The sequence below is a fragment of the Dipodomys merriami genome, unplaced genomic scaffold, assembly GCF_024711535.1.
Source record: "Dipodomys merriami isolate MVZ:Mamm:240054 unplaced genomic scaffold, mDipMer1.0.p SCAF_34, whole genome shotgun sequence".
Taxonomy (NCBI): Eukaryota; Metazoa; Chordata; class Mammalia; order Rodentia; family Heteromyidae; genus Dipodomys; species Dipodomys merriami.
This window is the reverse complement of record NW_027204937.1, coordinates 1698304-1704303: the sequence shown is the minus strand read 5'-3', so window position 1 is coordinate 1704303 and position 6000 is coordinate 1698304.

Below are 6000 nucleotides of genomic sequence, written 5' to 3'. Positions count from 1 at the left end.
CAGATATTTCTAAAACAATGCATACTAAAGAACAAAACACAGATTGAGGAAATAGAACAAAATAAGAGCTAGACTTAAATTTGGCAAACATGTTGGAATTAGCAGACACCTAACCACATTTTGCCCAGGAACAAGGTTTAGAATAATAGTGGGCTTTTCACGTGAAATCATATGAGCAAGCAAGAAGAAAATTGAATAAAATACTTAAAATCTTGAAAGGTAACAAACAGGTTCACCAACCTAAAATTCTGTATTTACATAAAGGAAAAACATTGAGGAAGAAGTAAATTATAGTAAATTCTATTGTTAACAAGTTTATTCAATATGATAACATTATATTTGACTATAGCTTGTGGATAAGTGAAAAGTGATAGAAATGCTGTAATGTATAAAGAGAGGAGGCACACTGTGATAAATTAATTGAACTGCTCAGGAAGTAGTATGGAATTTTTTTAAGGCCTAGGATCAGTTGTAAATGCAAGCTACTATCTCAAGACCAAAAAAAAAAAAAAGAAAAAAAAGAAAAGAAAACTAGTGTAACTAATATATTAGAAGAGAAAATACAATCATACTGAATGCTAAGTTACAATCAGAAGGAGTCAAATATAAAATGAAGCAAAATGCAAAAACAATAAAAGAAAAGAGTCAATTCCATTAAGCATCAGTGGACTAATCACGCTAATTAAAAGGCCACTGACAAAGTAGATCATAAAATAGTATCCAACTCTATGATGTCTACAAGAAACCTACCTTAAATATACTACACAAATTGTCTATAAATGAAGAAGTGGAAAAGATATTTCATGACAATATAAAACTGTTTATTTCTGGCTATTCTACTTCTAGGTTAAAAACACTCTTGTCAGACCTATCTTAGTTTATGAACAAACTTGCCAAATTCAAATGAACTGAGATTGTAACAGGCAACTCCAGACTAATGGTTATTTTGATTTCCAGGTTAAGCTTTAGGTCTATACTCAGTATCATGCCAACAACAACTTTTGGAAAAGCAGAAAATTCTCCACTGGGCATATCAAGAAAGTTCATGTTCTTATTTCAACAAACAGATGGTAAACCACACACTTAAACTCATAATGTGTTTATTTGGATTTGTTTTTTAGGTGCCAATCCTAGTGCTTGAACTCAGGACCTGTTGTCCCTGAGCTTTTTTGCCCAAGGCTAGCACTCTACCACTTGAGCCATAGCCTCACTTCTGGCTTTTTAGTGATTAATTGGAGACCAGAGTTTCACAAACTTCCTGCTCAGGCAAGCTCTGAACCACAATACTCAGATCTCAGCCTCCTGAGTACTTTAGGATTACAAGCCAGGCTGTTATATTATTTTATATTTATTACATATTATTTATATATTATATTTCAATATATTATATTACTGATATATATATATACATATATATATATATATATATATATATATTACCAGTGCCAGGCTGGATTTAAGGCTTGTTACATTTTCTGAGCTTTTTTTCAGTGTATTTGTCCAATCATGTTTGGTTATAATAAATTGAGATCTTGCATGAGATAGTAGGCTTACATTTATCTTATAGAAATTTGGGATATTAACTCAGCACTACAGGGCTACAATGCTAAATGAACGATTATTTAAATAGGTAAAAACTAACCAAGCCTTCCAACTTCATTCATATAGGATAGATTGACTTAAGTTTATGTAAGAGGAAAACACTGCACAATGAAATCTAGTTCTAACTGAAGAGAATTTAAAGAGACATCTTTGTTTCTTGATTGATTGATGAGGACATTTCTTAGAACTTCCTTTGACTTAACCTTAGACAAATACCACTAACAAACCAAAATGAGACTGAGGGGCTTTATGAAGTTGTATGATAAATGGTGCTGGGAATAGTAAATAGCCCACTAAAGCTGCAAAGCTGGAGAGACTTTAGTGAGAAGAGACTAGGGTCCTTTTGTTATGGTTCAAGTTCTTTCTGGTACCAGAGGGACTATTTACATGCAGTGTGATGGAATTACTCTTAAAGTTCTAATCCCATTTGCACCTTGAAATTTGGCTCATCAATAAGAAGCATGGAAAATATTATCCACTGTTTTTGTGCTCAGAAGGCCAATTATTATGGGATACCAAATTCTTGAAACTCCCCAAATGGAAATGGAAGGCCTTAGTAGGATATGAGGCATTGTTCTGACAGGCAGTGCATGTAAAAAATGAACAGAACAGCTGACTAATCAGCTGTTTGCATGCAAACTGTCCCCTCATGACTGACAGTGATCACAAATGGTGACTTATAGTTCTGGCAAATGGAAAATTATTGACATTTCTCCTCAAACATTTAGACCACAATAGAAATGCTAGTCAAATACTTCAATTCATGAAAGATAATGTAAAACAGATGCTTACACCTCTGGAACTAAACATTCTTTTTTTTTTTATTGTGAAAATACTGTACAGAGGGGTTACAATTACATGAGCAAGGTAATGAGTACATTTCTTATCAAGCATTGTAGCCTCCTCCTTTGTTTCGCCTTCCCATTTCATCCTCCTCCTCTGCCCCCCCCCCAACCTTCCCCCCCCCCACCAAAGTTGTAAAGTTCATTTTTGACATAACAACTTGTATGTCTCATTGTTGCAATGGGTCCACCAGTATCCCTATTTAAACGATATGTTTTTCCCTTCCCCTCCACAAATTATACCAACATCAAATACAGTGAAAGCAGGGGTTATACCGTGGGGGAGGGACATACAAAGCAACAAAGAAATAATCTTATAAATGTGTTAGAAACAATCGCATGAAAGAAAAAAACATTTGAATACATATCTTAGGGTTCATTTCCTAACATCAACTTATCTGACCTTTTCTGCTTGACTCAGACATATACACAATAAATCAAAGAAAGGTTGGACAAATGGGATTGCATGAAATTGCAGAGCGTCTGCATGGCAAAGGACATAGCTAACAAGATCAATAGAAAGCCCAGGGATTGGGAAAAGATCTTCACTAGCCATACAACGGACAAGGGTCTCATATCTAAAATATACCTGGAACTCAAAAAATTAAATCCTCCAACAACAAATCTTCAAAGAAACAACTGCCCAATAAATAAGTGGGCGAAAGACTTAAAGAGAAACTTCTCTGAAGAGAAAGGAAGGATGGCCAATAGACACATGAAGAAATGCTCAACATCCCTAGCCATAAAAGAAATGCAAATCAAAACAACATTGAGATACCACCTCACTCCAGTTAGAATGGCTATAATCAAGAACTCTAATAACAAGAGATGCTGGAGGGGATGTGGACAGAAGGGAACCTTACTGCATTGTTGGTGGGAATGTAAACTTGTTCAACCACTTTGGAAAGTAGTATGGAGGTTCCTCAAACGACTCCAGATAGAGCTCCCCTATGACCCAGCAATCCCACTTTTGGGCATTTACCCAAATGTTCACAAACAAGACCACACTAAAGCTATCAGCACGACTATGTTTATTGCAGCTTTATTTACCATAGCTAAGATATGGAACCAACCCAGATGCCCCTCAGTAGATGAATGGATCAAGAAAATGTGGTATATATACACAATGGAATTCTATGCCTCCATCAGAAAGAATGACATTGCCCCATTTGTTAGGAAATGGAAAGACTTGGAAAAAATTATATTAAGTGAAGTAAGCCAGGCCCTTATTTGCAAAAACATTCATTTGTGATCACTGATGAGTTGATCATAAATTTAATGGAAAATACAAGCAAATATTTAGCCTTTTCTGCATGACTATCAAGACTTGTAAAAAAATGCTATTTTCTAGTCCCAACCAGTTGAGAAATTCTTAGAAATGTTGAGCCTTAGGAATACAAAGCAAGAAAACTGACAACCTTAACAATATTCTCAGACTTTGGTATGTAATATTTTGAAAATAAATTGCATCTCCTTGCCCTCCCCCCCAGCAAAAACCCATCATATTCAATATAATCCCAGTTTTGTTCCTGTGTCTTGTTCAATGCTCTGGCATTTGTCTACATTTGTAGCTACAACCCTCAGTGTTTCTACATGTAGCTGCAAGCATCTACTGCTTCACTTCCTCATCTATTATGGCTATACCTGAGATATCTCATTTTTATCTCTACAAAGGCCTAAAGAAACCTTCATTTTTACTAAGGTACTTGCTCAGGGAAGTCCATAATTTTCTTTAAGAAGCAAAAGCCAAGAAATGATCTCTTACCCTCTGGTCATTTCTAACACTACTGCAAACATCATTTTCTACAGGATGGCTGTGAGTCTGGGGCTTTTAATATAACTGTTCTCTATGCTGATTATCTCTATGAAAGCCCATAAATACTTCAAATAATATATTCAGATGATAAATCAGTTAAATTTACTTTGCAATTTGTCATCAACCCTTGTTAGAAACCAGTTCTTATACTTATATTCCGTAGGTTAACCAATCTATAATGAATACCCTCGATCCATTTAGAAAAAAAAATGCATTTTCTGAGCCATTAGCATCATGCATTTGTGCTGTTGGTCTAATTGACCAGTTTGGCAAGCTTCTGCTTGGTCCTGGACACAAATTCCTGTGATCTATCCCAGATGTACTGATGGAGAGGCTCTGGAGGTTGGTCCACCATTCTGGGGCTTACAAAAGCTCTCAGATTTTTCTTAGGTCTGTTAAATGAAAAAAAAAAAAACTTTATTACTTTAAATGTGTATCCACTGAAGTGTCTGTTTAGTTAGCTACTGGCCAGCCAATGATTAAATAAGAGATTTTTCTTAAGTGAGAGACTTTGTGTATGCTCTGGGACATGCCATCAATGCTTTGGCATAATCAGAGTTTACAACTCTGATTTAGCCACAGTTCCTGCTTATGCTGAGCCTTATGGATACCAGAGGTAAGAAACTTAGATTTTTTTTTTTCAGCCAGATACAGTGGTAAATGCCTATAATCCTGAAAATTGGTTTGTAGGCCCCAGGCCCAAACTCCAGGAGTTCCACAAATCAGATCCAGCTACTCAACCCTATATACCAAATAAAGAGCCATAATGAGAGACCAAGAAAGAGTTTTTAGATGGCAGGCATGGAAAGACATAACGTCAGTACATTTTAAGCTATCTTCAACTCCCTTCAAGGGAAGCTATTTGTCTTGTTTTTTTTTTAATCGGTCATGGGGCTTGAACTCCAGGCCTGGGCTCTGTCCCTGAGCTCTTCAGCTCAAGGCTAATGCTCTACCACTTGAGCCACAGCCCCACTCCCAATTTTCTAATGGTTTATTGGTGATAAGAGTCTCATGGACTTTCTTACCCGGGCTGGCTGTGAACCATGATCCTCAGATCTCATCCTCCAGAGTATCTAGGATTACAGGTGTGAGCCACCTTGGGTTAATTAGGAAGAATTGGGAACCAAAAGTGAGAAAAACATGTGTAGTTAAAAAGACCCACTTCACAGGTATGGCTTTGTTGACCATTATTTCAAGTCTTTGTCTCTGAGTCTCTGAAGAAGTTGTCATCACTGCAGGTGAGCAGGAAAGACTAAGTCATGGTTTCCTGGAGGGTAGCCTGTAGCTTTTGCCTATTCTCTTCCTTGGGAGTAGTTTCTTTCACCTTTTGCCACAAGATGATTAATAAAAGGTTTTGCAGGTCTAAAAGGCAATCTGCCTTTTGTCCAAGTTGTTTATCATTGAATTTGTTCTTTCTGGAGCCCAACATGTTTGAAAAGTGACTGTAGGAGAGAAGGCTCAGAACAAAAAGAATAGTATAGGGGCTGGGTACTTTTTAGTTGGTGTCTTTAGGTGTCTTTAGGGGCTGGGTGTTTTTAGTTCCCTGGACCAAGTCAGAAATCAATATTTCTAGAAAATAAAGCAATTTTTAAAAATACCTCTTACAAGTCTAGCTACTTCAGAAGTTAATGCTGAAGGAATTTTGATTTGAGGCCAGTCAAGGCCAAAGCTTTATGAGACTTCATCTGAACAATAAAAAGCTGGTGCACTAGCAAGTATCTATCATCCTAGCTAAGGAGG